Below are 19,092 nucleotides of genomic sequence, written 5' to 3'. Positions count from 1 at the left end.
TGTAGCAAACTATTAATAATTTATTCAATAACAATCAATTAATAACAAAATTAAAAATTAAAGTCGCAAGAAGAAGAAATTACAATAATTACAAATAAGTTACTTTATTACAAAAAAGTTACCTCAGTTCAAATTTGAGAAATATTCAAAACAAAGTTGATGAAACCTTCTATGTTCGATTCCAGACCTCATGTGACTGGGAAGATTATTCCACAGTCTGGCAGCATAAACGAAAAATTGCCTCCGTGATGTCAAACAGGTAAACCTGGGGGAGCGCAACAAGGTAAAACGATTTGAAAAGCAAAAATCAAGCTTATTAAACAAATAATTTGGAGTCTTGTTAAAAATTAGTTTGAAGAGAAGCAAACAACACCGATATTTAAAAAAAGCTTCCAAGTTGCAATTTAAAAGTTGACGAGCATGAAACGAAACGTGATCGTATCTTCGGAGGTTGAAAACAAACCGAGCAATGGCATTGAATGCTACCTTTAGCTTACGAAGCGAGTTGGAGTCAGGATCTGCAAATATCTCACACCCATACGTTACTATTGGTATGATAAGTGATTTAACCAGCTTTAATTTAACTTGAGGAGGCAGAATTGATCTAGTAACAGATAGTCCTCGGAGTGAAGCATACATTTTGGAGATAACAGTATCGATATGGGTGTCCACGTTAGCCTACTGTTGAAAGTTATACCTAGGTTTTTTGCATTTGTGACATATTCGATTTGGCAGGCGTTCAAGTAAAGGGGTGGAAAATTTACAAGGTGGGGTTTATTTTTACATATTGGAATAGCTTTTGTTTTTTCTGGATTAAGTACAAGTTCATTGCGAGTTGACCAATCGAATATTGAGCATAAATCAATGTTCATTTTTTTTATCGCATCTTCAATCATACCGATAGGAAAGCTAATATATAATTGTACATCATCAGCGTAGATGTGAAACTGGCAGTAAGATAAAACAGATGGCAGATCATTAATAAACATAGAGAACAGTAAAGGACCAAGGATAGATCCTTGAGGAACATCTATATTGACAGGAAGAAACGAAGACATTTTACCTTTACACGATACGGCTTGCATGCGATTAGTCAAATACGAATAAATAAGATTTTTAGTTGTGTCAGAAAAGTTGAAATAAGTCGTCAGTTTATCACAGAGAAGGCTAGAGTTAACGCAATCGAATGCTTTGGAAAAGTCAAGTAGGGTTATCACAGTTGTATAATTAGAGTCTAAATCTTGTCTTATATCTTCAGAAACTTTTAAAAGGACTGAGATGCAGCTGTATCCAGATCTAAATCCCGACTGGAGAGGGTTAAGAAGACGTGAATCTTCAATATAATTTTTAATCTGGTTACTCAAGATAGTTTCAAAAGCGTTAGATAAAAAAGGAAGGATAGCTATTGGTCTGTATTCCATTTTCTTTCCTCGTTTAGGGATGGGTATAACTTTTGATTATTTCCAGGAGGTGGGATAGATGGAGGTCATTATGATGGTATTAAAAATGTGGGTTATGTGAGGAAGTATGAAAGGAAGAATGATTTTTAAAAAGTCTGGGTGTATGTTGTCAAGTCCAGTTGATTTGGATTTAATGGAAAATATTGCTTTACCTACTTGATATTCATCTACTGAACAAACAGAAAAAGCATCGACTCTATCGTTTTCCGAAACACTAGATTGCCCAGTTGGGAATTGGGTTGGGGGAGTAGAGAACTTTCGATTCAACTCCTCTAAATCAATATTATCATCGGAAATAGAAGAATCTCCTCTTAAACCAATGCTCTTGACTTCTTTCCAAAAATACTTGGAGGAACGATTTGAGTTGAACCTGTTGTTATAAAAATTGTATTTAGCTGATTTTATTAATTTAGTTACAAGGTTCCGAGATGTTTTGAATTGCCGAAGCATTTCTACACAACCAAATCGTTTCCAACGTCGGTATGAAACGTCTCTTGTTTTCATAGCATTAATGATCTCAAGAGAAAGCCAGGGACAACTACGCGATCTAATTTGACGAGTTTTAATGGGAACGTGTTTATTAAAAAGGTAAGTAATTGCAACGGTAAGACATTCAATTTGATTATCAACGTTTGATGTTGCATAAATTGAGTACAAGTCAATAGATGAGCAATCACTAAATAAAGATTCGACATCTATGTATGTTACGAAAATCACGATACTCGAAATATTGCGGAGATTCGTTTTCAAGAAATAAATCAAAAGTTGCAAAAACCAGATCATGATATGAAAACACTGGGACTGATAGCTGACTGGAACATTTAACAAGACTAACATCGCTTACAAGGAAAACATCAAGAATGGAAGGTACACAGTCAGGCTTAAAATGTGTTGGTTCAATATTATTAACAAAAGAGAGCCCCAGAGAATTCATTGAAGTCTTAAAACAATTAGAGGAGGGTTTAAGGAGGTTAATATTTAAATCTCAGCAAATGATTAATTTTGGTACTCGATAACACATTTCTTCTATTATCGGTGTTATTAGACCAGAACTAGCAACTCTAGGTGGCATGTATATAGAACCGACACTACATTTATTGTCGCCGTCGAGTATGTCAATAAAATAATAATCACATGCTTGGGTACCATCTGAACACTTAACATGACTTGACCGGATATAGTTTTTCACAAATATCGCGACTCCCCCTCCACCACAGTGAGTTCTATCAGCTCTGTAAGGTTTTTTAAATCCATTTAACAAAAAAAGACTACTACACAATGACGGGTAAAACCAGGTCTCAGACACGCAAATAATATCAACTAAGCTATCTTCAAATATCATTTTAAACTCATCGAATTTGTTAACAAGGCTCTGTGCGTTAATGTGGCAAATATGCAAACCATTATGATTATTACAGAGAGTATTTAATAAAAATTTGTTTTTTTCGTTTATGCTGTGGAAGCCAGTTAGCCAGCATCATTGTTGCTGCTCATTATGACAACAAAAGTCTAAAAAGAGGCTGGAATCGAAAACAGAAATGATACACACATTTATTTCACAATTAAGAGAAAATGAAAGAAAAAATAGAGAAACATTTTGAACTGAAAGAACTTGAACATAAAATATAAATAAATAAAGTGAAAAATCTAATTGCGACAAAGAAAGAAAGTTGAAAATAAACAAAAGAAAATAAATATTTTGCATTGAAATAATAATTTTAACTACCATTGTGCAGAACATTATTAACGTCAGTCCCGACGTCATTCCTCAGATCTTCGAAGGTATAGATCATGAATGGATTTTCGTTGTTAGGTGTGCGGATGAAGACTTGACCATTGAATGTATGCACCGCTGAGAGTAGAGATTTTCGTTTCAGTCTTAATGCAAAGCGCTGCAGCTGGTAATTGTTTTTTGTTAAACTATCGTTGATGAAAAAGCTTTTTTGCGAGTCAAAGTTTATATCGGAAAGGCAAAGCGGAGCTTTTTTTGTTTTACATCTAATAATTTCCGAAATACATCCATGCAACTATATTCCGAAGACTTTTAGATCTACAGATCTAGTACATGTTTTTTTTTAATATGTTGCGTTCGGTCCAACACTTGGATTAATAACTAGGCCAACATTATAAGCAAGTAATCAATAATACAGAACTACGTATTTAACGCATGGTCTCATTTACATGTAAGCAGCTAATATACTATAAACTTTAATAGTTCGTTTGACAACAATATTTCCTTTTTTGGTTATTGGTTAAAAAAATACAATTGATTTTTCTATAAGTAGGTCCTTATTGATTTTCGTAGTAAAATATGATAAGCATCTATTTGGATATTTCAATTCTTTAATATCATCAGGATCCAGTACCTTTCGGACGATATATCATAATATACATTTTAGGGACGTTTTTTTTTCAAAACATTGAAGTCAATTATCTCGGAAACTAAACGTGCTAAAGCATTAAAGATATCATAACATAAATTTTATACATTTTCTTTTCAAACCTTAGAAATCGATTATCTCTGAAACTAAATGTCTTAGAGCATTGAAAATAGCAAATTCGTGATCTAGCAACATTCGGACAAATTTTGCGAAAAATTGAACTAACAGCTTTTAAAAAAATAAAAATCTAAACAAAAATTAATAAAAGTTTGTAAAACTTGATTTTCCACCGAAATAACTTTTCAAAATTTTGAGATATTGGTTTTAAACTAATTTCATCTTTTAAAAACTATTGTTTTCAACATTGCGTAAAATTTTGAAAAAAAAATCGAATTGACAGTCTTTTTGTTAAAAAAAAACTAAAATCTTAAAAAAAGTGACAAAAATTGGTGTAAACTGATTTCGACTCAAATATCTTTTCAAAACTTTGAGATTATGGCTTCAAACTTTTTTTTTATAAGAAATATTGTTTTCAATATTCGGTAAAACTTTGAAAAAAAGTGTGACTGTCAGTTTGTTTACAAAAAATAAAAACCTAAAAAAAGCAATACCAAAACTTGTTAATAATTTACTTTCAGCAGTTAAAACATTGGCTTTAAACTTAAATAAAATCTACAAAAAATAGTACAAAAATTTGTTACCAATTTATGTTCGGTTCTCGATATCTCTAGTAAGGACTTAACATCTCAAACCAGACAACCCTAGGTTGGTTCAACTTTTGGTTACCCGACTCCCAAGAGTATGAATGTTTAAAATTTGTACCTATTATTTAATATATGATAGATACAGATGCAACTAAAATGAAGGTTAGATGTGATCGCAGCAAATTTAAGCCATAACGGCTAAAAATAGGAATGGACGTTGTTTATAAAAGCAATCAGATTCGAAAGTCCAAGCTAGATGTTCAATACCAAGAAGTATTTAAAGTGGTAGAAATATTACCTTTTGACCGGTATAAGCTTAAGCGAGGACATTCAAATACAGTAATTACCGCACCACGAGAATCTCTTAGGCCTATTATTTCAAGATGGTGTTGATCAATAGATTCAAGGTAAACTTATTTAAATGCCAAATTGAGAAATTTATTATCTTTTTGTTATATGTTTCATTTAAAAGTTCTTGTTTAAAATATGCAATAGACAAGCTTAATGTTGCCTCTGAGCTATTGCAAGTATTTAAAGTTTATTTGGTTTATTTTTGGAAAACCACTATTTAAGTTGTTGGTACAATAGACAAGCTTAAGATTGCCTCTGATCTATTTTTACTTTTGAAGTTATTGGTACAATAGACAAGCTTAAGATGGTCTCTAAGCTATTGTAACTTTTGAAGTTGATGGCACAATAGACAAGCTTAAAGTTGCCTCTGAGCTAATGTAAAAGTAAATTGTAGTTGTTTTCAATGGTGAATATGTTCAAGCTTTTGTATTAAACCATGATTCTGCTTTCTTTATTTTGTTAATAAAGATAAAATGTTGTTATTGCATAATAAGTTAATTGGTTTATGCGGGAATGGAAATGCGAATCATTGTGTTGATTACTGATACTGTTAATTTTTTTGTCATAAAATGCATCGAGAGCGCTGCTTTTATTACAATATTACGTTAAGGATTGTTTGAAAATGAAACAAAAACAATAAATAATTTTCGTCTAGTGACAGTGTAGCTTTTCTAGAATGAAGTCGTTGTGATTGAAATACGACCTAGTCATTTTTAACAGCCTTTTTGATTATAATTTATTATAAAGGTCCTTCTAGGCCCTTTCATATATATACCTTGAAAATAAGTTTATCTTTAAAAATTTAAATGGTAATTGATTTTATAATGTTTTATATATAATTTTTTTTATATGGGGAGTTATATGGGGGTTACCTTTTGGAATAATGCAAAATATATTTTTTCTTGACTGAAGCCAAGTTAAGAAACAAAATTTAATTGGGTTGTTTTTGAGTGAATTCGAGTTTTCAATTCCTTACAAAACAAAATATATGAGTGACACGCGGGTCAACATATTTTGGGAACATATTGCCCATAGAGTGTCATTCGTGATAGTCAACTTTTATGCGTTGACACTGTGACCTTTATCGTTACTAATATAAACCTAGCAATACATGCGCAGTTTTTTTTTAATGGTTTATCTTCAAATTATTTTGTCCACAACTAAGTTACAACATACTCGTTTTTTTTTTTTTTAATTTCGAAAAATTTAGTGCTAACTTAACAGAATAGTACCCGTAGCGTGATGGTTAGTGCGTTGGACTGTCATGCAAGGGGTATTGGGTTTAATCCCTGCCTGTGCCACCTAAATTTGTCACGAGTATTGCCTTTTGCTAGGAATTGACAATCCTCCAAGAGTAATTCTTGTCATGAAAAGTGCTTTCTCAAATTACCCGTTTAGATTCGGCATATAAACTGTAGGTCCCTACCATCTCTTGAAACGTTGAGAAATGTTAACATTTTTAATTCGACACATCCTACTTAATATAATAACTTCCTACCGGACTGGACTGGACTATTAATAGCAAGTTAAACACAAAGAAAAAAACGGGGAAAGCAGTGAAAGCAACAAATTCATTAGGTACCACTTTTCAACTTCCATCTTCGGTTCAATAAACTGAAAGCAAATAACTGTTCAATTGTGCTGTAAATCATATTAAAATCCCCCTAAAATAATGGTTACAAAATGACCATGAGAACTATATCACCTGAGTGAACTTCTAAAGACTTGTATCTATTCATGCGAACAGATGTGCACCGTTTCATCTGGCAGACCGTTAAGCGAAAATAATTTCACACCCTTTCTGACCAAAAAATACTTTAAACAAAGGTAGGCCCTTCAAGATATACAAATTATATATTTAAGGTTTAATACTTTGTCTGTTCGCTTCTATATCCAAGAAAACAAGAGTAATTCGAAAAAACAGTAGGCCATCGGGGACATACATATATTTTTTTGAAAGTCAATATTTTGGGGAACTAATAAATTCCTTTGTTTTGACATCATAAGTTTAAATTAACAACGACCTTGCTACTTTTTCTTTTATTGCAAAAGCGACCTTAGTTATCTAAGTCCTTTATTTTGATGTCTGTGATTTGCCTCCTCGGTTTTACGATTTAGGCAAATTGGACATTGTTGGGAATGGGAACCAATGCCAGTAACTACATAATCTAGTTTATTTGAAAAAATGAGGCGGAGTTTTGCTTATGCTAAAGCGCTTAATATTTTTGTGATTATAATACAACAAACAATTCTTATTGGAAAAAGGTATGGTTAATATTTTATGCAACTAAAATAACAGTTTCTAACAGTTATGTGGGTTAGTGTGTGAAGGCATTGTTCTGATCCTGTATATATACATATGTATGTAAGTATTTATTGAATCTCATAAATTCAAATGCATTCTGATGGTTAGGGGTCAAATCAATTCAACATCAATACAAAAGTCATAAAATAAGTAGTGTTGTTGTATTGTAAATGCTTTTAGTTTAATCCTTTATAGTGATTTTACTTATGCAGTTTTTTGTCTTTTTTGGTTTCTATTATTATAACTATTATATTATTCCTTTATTTCAATAAAAAAAAACATATTTTTAAAAATTTGAAAATCAAAATAATATATGAACATGGCAAGATTGCCGTCTGCCAGATAATAACATTTGCTCTTATAAATTAGTAAAATAAATACCAACTATTTATTTAGGTTTTCATTGGATTTCTTGTTATAAAACAATATATAATATGTTGTTCTTACACCAAAACAATATATGATATTTTCATAAATATTGATTTCTTCGTTTTTATAAATTCATATTATAAATTGTTTGTTATTTTTAGGAAAACTGAATTTAAAAAAAAAGGTTGAAAAGCTTCTTCGATAGTTTAAGGCATGGTCACAGAACATGAAGAGATTTGTCCACCCAACAGATCCGTTCATTACACCAACAATTTGTTCTCTAAAGAGGATACTACCGCTCATCTGAATAGTTTCATTAATATTAACACTGATGGCCTCCGTTCATATGGTATGCAATGACACTTTTTTTTATATGTATGTAATGAAAGAGCATTATTATGTGCATGTTTTGGGGAAAACAAATTATTGTCTTAAAGCTTACCGTTATCCTCCCACAGTAGCTAAACTAAATGTATTCATAAAAACATCCATTTTTTGGTCACGTTGAAACATACTTAAGCGATTGTTTGATTCTACCCAACTGATAAGTCTTTTACATAAGATTCTAGCAAATACTATTTAATAGAATTTAATATTGAAATAACTCCATAATTCTTAGATAACCTAGCATCACCTTTCTTAAATATTGAAAATTTAACAGCTTTATTAAAACATGTGGAAACGCAAGCGGAATCGTACAACTTGTTATAAAGAGAAAGAAGATGTTGCTTGTATTCTAAAGATGAGTTTTTTAGAAATTCAACGGGAATGTCATAAATTCCTGGGGACTTATTGTTTTTCATATTAAAAAGAGCAAGTTCTAGTTTATCAAGGACTATTACAGAATCAAGCAAATCATCGGCTGTGTCTGGGCAAGCATAATGAAGTGGAATGCCAGAATTTCAGCTTGTAATACACTTGAAGACATACGATTGTTTCCACACCCTTACATTATACCAACATTTTTTGAATTCTTACACCTTTCTAAGCCGGTCGATGGAGAACCGGTGGCATGATGGTTAGTCCGATGAATTTGAGAGGTCTTGGGTTCGATCCCTGCCTATACCATCTAAAGTTTTTTTTTCACGGGTACTGCCTCTTGCAAGGAATTGACAAATTCTCCAAGAGTAATTCTTGTCATGAAAAGTGCTTTGTCAAATTTGCCGTTCGGATTCGGCACATAAACTGTATTTCCCTTCCATCTCTGACAACAGTACTGGTACACAGGAATGGTTGAGAGTTGTCAGTCACTAGGCCCTAGTTCTCAAACAGACTTTTGTGCCACCCAATTTATTTATTTAAGCTAGTCGATAAATTTAGTGTGTAATTTAACTTTTTTAGCCTCGCAGACCTGTTAGTATATTTCGTAATATAATAAATAATTTCCAGAAATCAGACTTAAAGTGGTCTAAATTAAATCTTCTAAATAACTTAAGCAACATTTTTTTCTGAGCCTCATACATTCAGAATCAAACCATTTATTTCTAGGTTGCTGCTGCTTATGACTACTAATATGGAAAGCAGATGAACTAATAATTTCGCTTATTTGTTTTCCTAATTGGTTTATTGCAAGAGGCTGTGGAGTGGGAGCGACCCAAAGTGAAGGTTTAGTCTTTCTCGGAATCTCTATCTCTCCTGAGATATCAATTTAAGTCTTGGATTTTTTTTAAGCTTAGGCTATGTGTTTTATGCAAGAAGACTCATTCACCAGAATTGGTAAAGGAGCCTTTAAATTTGCTAAAAATACTTCACAATAACTAACAGCCTGAAGCCAATCACCATTCAATGCACATTACTGAACTCCCCTGCCCACCCAAAAACGTCAATTCACCAAAAACATCACTTCTCGATACACCATTCAAGACCCAAAACCGAAACTTTCAAGTAATTCAATTAACAATCTGTCGTTTCTATATATAGTGTTTCATCTTTAGAGTTTCTAGTTGAGAATAAATCCGTTTGAGTTTTCAATTCTTCGATGCTTAAATTTTGAAAAGGAACAATCCTGGCATTGAAATCACCGATCAACATTACATTTTTGGATTTGAAATTATTTTAAAAATCGAATAATTCTTCATAATTGTTCAACCAATCACTACAGTTCAAATAAAATGGGACAATAAAGTGAGTTTTGTGGATTGTGTTACTATCTCTCTGAAAAATTAATTTACTTTCAACTATTCTAAACTTTACAAAATTACTAATTTTATTTATTAATAATACCACACAATATTTTCCCACTTGCTCTACCGTGAATATTGTTTCGTACAGCCGGAATATACGTAGCTGGTATTAAAGTCCTTAAAATATTTAGAAATTTCATTTTGACTTTCTTGGTCCAAAAACTTTTTTTTAAATTAAATAAAAACAAAAATCTGCTAGCATTAATTTGTTTTTAATTCCAGCTATATTGTAGCTTAAAATATTTAAATTAATTAATCTACTACTCGTACTTTTTATTTGGCAGACGGCACTGTTTTCCTACTCCTTATTAATATATGAATTATTGTGTGTCTGAAAACATACAAATGTTCATTATTTTAAAAATTGCTCATTATTTTATATTTTTTTTTTCTTTAAGGAAAGCCTAAACATGCAAACCATTAAATGTTTAATGAGAACGTACCCTTACATCATAATTCGTAGTCTTTCTTTTTCGGAACACTTCCTTCTCGCACAATTACAAAAATCAGATCATGTTATACATACTAAAATTGGGTTTTTTTCCAGGATCTGATATGTGAATATTCGATCGACTGTGGATTTACCTGGTCTAAAACCATACTGATAAGGATAAGAGGGTCTCCTTTTTTCATAATCGGGCAAACAGTACTGAGGTGCCCTTCATTGGTCATGCTTTCTTCCGACCATCTCGTACAGATAAGTTGGCGCATACTCATAACCAAATTATCTCCAGCTGCTTTAAAGAGCTCGGCATTAAAGCCATCTGCTCCAGCGGCTTTGTTAGACTTCAGCTTAAATATGGCAATCTTTACTTCTTTGGGGGAACGGATTGTTGGCTTTCGTCGTCTATGTTGGATAATCCTGCTACGGTCGTCGCCGTTATACAGTCTGCAGAAGTGATCCTTCTATAGCATTGACTGCGGTTCCACTATGATGTTTCCACTTGCGTCTTTGCAGCCTTCGATTCGAGGTTTATGTAGTTGTGAATTTCATTTTAGCTGCTCATAAAACTTTCGAACTTCATTCCTGCTTTTGAACCTCTCAACATTTTCGATCGCACGCTTCTCATGATTTTTCTTTTTCCTTCTGAGAGGCCGGTGTTCCTCTCTCCTCTTCTGTTCATAGAGCTCGTGCCTTCTTTTCCTAGCTTGGCATCAAAATCGGACACTGCTTATATGTTTTCTCCAAGAGCTCGAAAAACATATCCTTTGTGTTGTCATCCTTTTTTTCTGTGGGGACGCGTGCGCATATTGTTTCAACAATTGGTTTTGAATGAACATTTCTTAATTTTACCTCATAGGATCTGTTTTCAAGGCATGATTTTATCCGAGCTAAACAAAATGGTGGACAACCAAGAGCTATAAGCTTAAATTAATAACTTTATAAAAGTCAGAATATACACAGTCAACTTCATAACCTTGTTCTTAAGCTTTTGAACAAATGTTTGTAACGGTTGATCTTTTTCGCAAATGATATTCTTATTAAAATATACCACCCTTTCAAAAGCAACTTGTTCAAACATTTTAGGAACGCAAGATAGATTTGCTATTAGTTTGTAGTTTGTTATATCCGCCTTTTTACCTTTCTTGCAAATTGTTAACTCTTTTTTAATACTATCGGGGGAATACCATCAAGACCGGCTGAGCAGTCATCATTCATTCCGGATAAAATATCAAGGACCTACACTGTGGCACAGGGATATGAATACACCTAAAGGGAGTGAAGATTATGAAAATATACTTCATCAACTTCAGGGCTATTGACAAATGGCTCACGGAAATTAGTCATACTGCCCTAATTTCTACATCATATGCGATAATCCATGACCACACAAAAGTGTTTGTTAACCTTTTTAAACTGTTGCTATACCTACTATTTAAACTGACTTAACTTTTAATCATAATTAATTGTAGAAATATAAAATTTCTGTTTAAATTCCCAACATCATGCACATGATTCTATAATTGTGAATTTAATTTTGCAAACAATCTTGTTTTTCGTTCCAAAATCCTGTTTAAAGGATTCTAAGCACTCCTTAGTTAACAAGCTAAAATTGGCTTCTTAAAATTAAATTTACTACTCTTATGATAGCACCTCCAGGTATAGAAATAGCATTCACAACTTTACGTATACGTCACACCAGAAATCGTTACCAGTGGTTATATCCTTGAAAAGATGTTTGATGTTCCAAAGCGAGCACAGGTGAATAAAATTTCATTATATGGCTACTCTCAGAATCCTAGGGTAAAGCGTATGGAATAATACAATTTACAAATGTCCTTGAAGGGTTTTATTTTATTATTACTACTCTTCATTTTCTTTATCACTAAGCTTATATTTCGTCATATGGTAAGTTGAAATGAAATTTGTGTTAAAGATAGGTAATAAACAACAGTTTGTTTGTCTTGTGGATACAATTTTTTAAAAGGCTTATGAAGAAACAGGGCCGGATTGAGGGGAGGGCAAACGGGCTGGAAGACCCGGGTCCCTACAATCGTGGGGCCCCACAATAGAGACTTAAGAACATTTTTGTTTCAAATTCCAACTAGTAAATACTAGTAAACATCTCTTCCTTTAATATGTATTTTTTTTGCAGTACTTTGTACATGCATGATTATTAAAGTATATTAAACCTAAATAACAGAAATCATTGATCAATATTTATTCACTCCAAATCAGGCAATCAGTTAAATATCAAAACCTCAAATTGCCCTTATAAGAAGCACTTCCAATTCACTACCCATCTTGAGGGAGTACTCCAATCGCTTAATGGCACCCCACGGTGGTGCTTGCAGTAACCTCGTAGGTTGGGTATTCGATTCCGTGTCTCGACAATTCTTTTTCTTATATATATATGTAGTATGTACATATAAATTAATCCCATACTGATGAATGTGTAAAATCAAGCATCCGCACCACAACGAGAAATGTGAGGTTGAATCCTGCTCGATTACGGGAAAGCACAAGACGCAAATCTGTCACCCAAGGAAAAATACAAAGTATCCGCGTTCATCCCAGTGATTGACCAGCTATCCGTTTCTCTTACTGAAAGATTGCATTTCTATGAAGCTGTACGTTCGAGATTTGGATTTCTGAATCACACCGAGAAGATGGATGCTGAAAATTTGAACGCTGCAGGCAGAGGCATTGGTGAAAGTGTATCCGGACGATTTAGAGCCTAGTAATGAGTGTCTTTGATTGAGTCATACAGTAAAGAAAAGGATTATGGAACAGATTAACCGCCGGAACTATTTTACTACCAAATTCAACATTTCAGACCTACATTCCCAAAACTCGAAATTACAATGAGAATGTATTTGGTTTTGATGGTAACAAATTGCCCTGGAGATATTTAGTTTTCCATAATAAGTACAATTTTGGGAAAGATCAACTTGAAAGTTTTTTCTTACAAAAAATAAAAACGTATCGTTAGAAAAACTTGGTAAACATTGATTTTCAACAAAAAGATCTTTTCAACTAATTTCATCTTATAGAAAATATTGTTTTCGATATTCAGTAAAAATTTTATAAAAATCCAACTGTCGGTTTTTTTCTTAAAAATCAAAAATGTTAAAAATGTATGTTGGACTCATTATCAATAAATGAAGATATTGATATCAAAATTCTGTGCTAAATTTTGTTGTTAACGTAAGTTTATGGCCTTAGAAAAATCCAATCTGTATTTTTTATATGAGAAATAAAAACTTTCGAAAAACTGTTAATTATTAGAAATTGGTTTTTGTGGGTGGCATCCCATCCTTTTTTTTAATATTTAAATACAATGAGTTCAAAATCGAACTTCATACGTTTTATGTGTAAAGTTTACTGGTATTATTAGCAATTTTGTGTACTTTTACTAATACATTGTATTAAGTAATATCTAATGAAAATATTTTCACTCATGTGTTGAAAAGCATAACAAATTAAAACACTGTCATAAGCTAACCTAGTAGATGTTATTCCTGTTAGTGCACATTGGAAAATAGTAAAAACTTCATTAAAAGAATGCGTAAATAATTCTCTTAACAGCGATGTCGTTATGTTTTTAAAGAGAACAAACGTTATTCAGTCTTATCACAGGCTCCGTCATAATAAATTCGTAGCATGTGGAAACCCCGATTGAAAGTATCATTGCTCCCATCCCGTCTTACAAAATTTATGGCTACAAAATGCAGACTCCGTGAAATATGGTATATTTAGCCTCGAAAGGCATTTACCATTCAACGAAAGACTTTGTTCTGCACATTCTTGTGTACTTCAAATTAAGCTCTTCTCTATTATTCAAGGTATTTTACATATGTTATTGGAGTAAGATGCTTCTGTACTTAAACATGCGTCCATTTTGTTTCATTTAGTTTGATAGGCTAGTTTTACGTCCAAATTTTGTCGGTTGAATATTAGATACAAGGACACTTCCTTGCGTTACATCAGCTTATATTTTCTTTAGTTCGTTAGGTCGTACCGTACTTTCAAGAGGAGGTTCTTAGCATAATATCTCAGTATTTCGTAGTACTGCCTGGAAAGGTTTTTGCCCAATGCAGTTTGCTCTTAAATCCCAAATAAAAAACTTGTCAAAGGCTTGAGACTTATCTAAGAATATTCTAGTTTTTCTTTAACTACCTTTTCCGAGCATCGTTTGTTCGATGTATTTGGTCTATAGTGGTCGCAGTGAATTGTCTTTTTACAAATCCAAACTGATGGTTCGGTATTAATCTTCTTTCTTCTATTATTTTCGTTATTTGTTATTTGCAAATCTAAAATCTCGTATTTCATTATAGAATCAGATGGCCAATATGTTTTTGAATCAAATTCGCAATTGTACATTTGCGGCCTGCTTTACCCTTTGTCGTTATATGCCTACATCCACATTGGGTTATAAATTATGTTAAAATGCGGTGAATAAAGGGTCCAAGGCAAAAGTTCCAAGTCTTCTGATTAAATTCAACTTCTATCAACCGTTGAAGTTTGAATACGGACATTGAATTTTTGGAAAATTCAAGGCAGAGGTCCATAAATACTTTTTATTTTTAGAAATGGCCGTCCCAGCAAACATTAATAGTTGTTAAGATATTTTGTTTGGATCTTTTGGTCTTTTTGTTTTTGGAATGCAAATAAAAAAAAAATTATTTCATTCTTTCCCAACGTTTCCTAAGTGTTCCTTACTTCATCAGGGGTGTCTTTATTTAATTTTTTGTATTAAATCACAATAATTCTATTAATTTTACTCCCATTACTGCACCCTTCCAACGACGGCACTGACACAAAATTGAAAATAAATTAACAAAATGAATATGAAATAAATAATAGATATAAACAAGAAAACCTATCAAATTAAACAGAATTGACACTTACATATATCACAGAATGTTCGCAGGTAACTTTTTGATTGTAATACTAAACCATAGCTTTGTTTTATGCTCCAGTCAAGGTCAAACTATTTTTCACCCAAAAAGAAAACGTGTATTCATTCACTGCTGCAAGTATCATGCCCTCTTGCAGAATTCATCGTATGATCCTTGTGTACTTGCTCAAAATAGGTATTTTTAAGTTTTCTTCTCTGGATAGTATCCCTTTTTTTAATATTCTCTGAACTATTGTTGTTCTGGCTGATAATCAGCTGAAAATCAGCTTTTGGCCTTTATCTTAGTCGCTTGTAGAGTGGAATTTAAGATTATTTTATCAGCAATATTATTTCTTACAACTTCCTCGCTTCTTTTAAGTCTTCTTGCCATTTAACGCCCTTAGAGGCGTACATCCTAGATCATCTATTATAGCTCTTTCTGTAGCTGTCAAAGTCTTACCAGAGCTTATGTGTGTTTTAAATTCATTTAAAACTGTTGTTTTCAACACTCTTTTAGACATTCTATATAAATATTTTTAAAATATCGCAGTTGAAAACTGCTGCACGGAAATATTCCCAGTACCCTTATCCAAGCATCCTAGGAGCATTTTTTATACGCTTTTTAGTAGTTTATTACTAAAACGCTTTTTTATAATTTGCCCTTTAATTGAAATACGAACAAATAAACAAGTATAAAAGGTACAACACCATCATTAAAAGCGCCATAAAAAGCGAAAATCTATTAAAAAATGTGTGGCCTCATCCTAGTGGTTGGCACTGTCATTGTATGTGTCAGACAATTTTGGATATGAATAACTGGTCAATGTTTCGGTGTCATTAGACATGGTGTAAGTTTTAAACGACACAGCTCGGGGCATTTTACAACCACTTTGCATCAATCATACGATTCCTCAATCGTTTAAAAGATCAAATAAAGATGCAGCACGAATCAGTCTTCGAGTATTTTCTTCATTTATTGAAAAGATCGCAGGGTTGATGTAGTATTATCAATATTTAAGGACTAACGACTTAAAAATTAAATATTTTTGTCTATTTCGTTCGATGCTTATAATGTAAATTTATTCGGAGAGCAGCTAAGTTTATTTGTGAGTACTTAGTGTAATGCGTTGGCGGGCGCTTCGCATCGCGTGGTTGAATGTCGTAAGTTTGGACGTGGGCTTACTTTATAAACCAAACCTCGTTATTAACTATTATGATGAGACATAATGTATCCGCGCCATAGTTTCGTCATTACGAATTCACGGAAAACTACTTTTATATAGTTATATCCATACCAAGTACCACAGTAACTCAATGATGACCTTGTAACATAAATATATATTTTTCTTGCTGTACTATTTTTCAATGATTTGTTTATGTATATTCTTCGTGTTTTAAGAATTTCCTTATGTTAAGTGGATATTGCTTTCATATTCAGGATTTACTCTAGCGTTGTGTAGCCCTTTTAGATTTTATCGGTGGGAGACCGCCTCGAGCGCGTATTCCCAAAATATCTTTAATAATAATAACTGATGATCACTCTCGGTGATAATTTAAAAATGCATACAAAATTGTCCTTTTGACTTGCTTGAGTTTTGTTTATTATGTAAAGGGTTATGTAAGTTTGATTTGAAATTAATCTTAAAAGAACAACTCATGGCATTTGATTACTGAAAATATTATCATGTAAATGTTGTTTGTAGTAAAAGTGGCGTGATAGTTACTGCATTGGACTGTCAATAAATGTCTGCCTAAGTTACGTAAAGTGTTTTTTTACAATTCCTTCAAGAGTAATTTCTATCATGAAAAGTGCCGTTCGCTTACTCGTACACAGGAGTGGTTAAGATTTGTAACTGTTTCGTATACATGTAAAAGTAAATCGGGAAGTGCTTTCCGTGGGAAAGTAATACATTTGTTTACGTTTACACTTTTTGCCGAAAGGTGGACTAGAAGAGCAGATCTCTGAATTTTACATATCCTCTCAGAATTTGATGAACCCTGCTGGTGAATATGTTAAGGAATCTATTTCCTTTTGTATTTGCGCTCTTACTTTGTTTTGTCCCACTATTTCCAATAAAGCAACCAGACACCGTTCCATTTCTAGCTTGGCCATTCTGTTGAATTTTTGTTGCGTGAATGTTATGCTATGTTTTTATCTTGTTATCAATTGTAGATCAAGTTATTTATTCACATTTTTTGATTTTCTTAAATTTTGTGTAGTATTATTTTAGTTTGTACTTTATCACATTATATTTTAAAATGTATTATGTACTAGCTTTAACCCGCTACTTCGTCCGCATTAGATAGCTTTTTTGATAGTAGTATATTAGTTAGGTTAGGTTAATACATTTTAAGAAGAAGATAGGTTACTGTAATACATTATATTACATTATATACGAAGTTTTTGTTTTTCTTTCCTTGTCCAAAACGTAAAGATTTTGTGGGTTTGAGTCGCATGAGCACGCTACACATAATTGTCCATGGGAAAAACAGTTTTTTACACCTGCAACTTTCAGCGTTTGCTCCTGAGCTTTATTTATTGTTATTGCAAATGCTGCTTTCAAAAGAAACTTCACTCTCTTAAACTTTAAAACGGCAAATCGGTTGAATTTATCGGAATGCGGGGAATTAAAAAATGTTTTCCTTTTGCTATTCCAGTCATGATTATAGCTTTTATAATATTTCATATTAGGTGAGAAATCTGTAGCCATGTACCATTACATAACTTTGGTGCTTCAAGGTTTCTTGCTTGCTACTTGCTCAGTGTCCATAACGTTGTCTTCTGAGAGGTACTCGACGATATCCAACATAATTTGTTCGTTTAATTGCGTCAGAATCCCATTATGAATCACAATTACGACGGCGGCGTACTTTGAACGCTGAACACCAGGCACAAAGAAGAACTGCTTTCACACGTAATTTCAAGGCGCAGCTTTTGATTATGACCCTATGATTGATTACATTAATCATCAATTAGTTCTCATTAGTCGGATGGATAAAAAGTGCACACATTGTGAATCACTAAAATGGAAAGACGAAACTCCGGACATGTGTTGTTCTGGTGGTAATGTTTCACTCCCATTACTTGGCGAGCCAGAAAATCTCTGTTTTTATTAACAATGAATCACGGCGATCTTTAGACACTATAAAAAAATATAATTCGTGTTTCCAAATGACATCTTTCGGAGTAGACAGTGAAGTTGTTATGCCTGGATTTTCACCTATACTTTTACAATTCAAAGGCAGATTTATCATAGGTTTGGTTCCTTATTGCCTACAAATGATCAGCCAAAATTCTTGCAGATTTCATGGGTGACGAAAATTGTCAGGTCGACCGCAGGTGCCAAAACATTGAAGGAGTTGGTAGGGATACTGTTTTGAAAATTTAAAGAATGATGTACAATCACAACCGCCTCATTAACACTTTCAAAATAACATTAGAAAGAATGCCATATACGTCTATAATAAGTTTAACATGTTAGACCACTTATTTCATAAGGGTAGGAAATGCGTTGTCCTTTCTTAAGTCTTAAACTATCTCCTTACCAAATTTCATTTAAATCTGTTTAGTAGTTAAGGCGTTAAAGAGATCGGACCCACTGAATTTTTCCATGGAAATGCATTTTCCTATAGCCTATGTCCTTTCTCGGGCATCAAAATATTTCCATACCAAATTTCATGCAGTAGTTTAGGTTTAGGCGTGATCAAGTAACAGACGGACAGAGTTACCTTTGCATTTATAATATTAGTAAGATTTCAAATCCGTATACTAAAAAGGACTAATAGGAATTTCGACAAGTATCATTATTCGGATTTTTTGTACTTTAGTGCCTACATTTTTTTTAAATCACTAGAGTCATACCAATATGCTTCGTTGACATATGCGTTGTAATCATACTCGAAGACTTCCGACAGTGCCAGTTGTATCGCCGTTATCGAGCTTCGCTAAAAACAAAATTAAAGACTGACTTATTAATTGAAATTAGTAATCTTTTTC

General features: G+C 32.8%; 1 protein-coding gene across 6 annotated transcripts in view; it reads left to right on the top strand.

Moving 5' to 3' along the window:
- Nucleotides 1–19,092, top strand: part of LOC129946354 (dopamine D2-like receptor) — a 95,459-nt gene that overhangs the window by 45,844 nt on the left and 30,523 nt on the right. Inside the window, exon 1 of one of the 6 annotated variants that reach the window (XM_056056503.1) lies at nt 7,044–7,161. The exons of the other annotated variants lie outside the window; for them this stretch is intronic. The gene's annotated coding sequence lies outside the window, so the exon portion shown is untranslated. Of the gene's footprint in view, nt 1–7,043; nt 7,162–19,092 lie in introns of those variants that run through there. 6 annotated transcript variants of the gene reach the window in all.

This window comes from Eupeodes corollae, chromosome 2 (assembly GCF_945859685.1).
Source record: "Eupeodes corollae chromosome 2, idEupCoro1.1, whole genome shotgun sequence".
Lineage (NCBI taxonomy): Eukaryota > Metazoa > Arthropoda > Insecta > Diptera > Syrphidae > Eupeodes > Eupeodes corollae.
The sequence above is the reverse complement of the archived record's forward strand: the minus strand, read 5'-3'. Positions and strand labels throughout refer to the sequence as shown.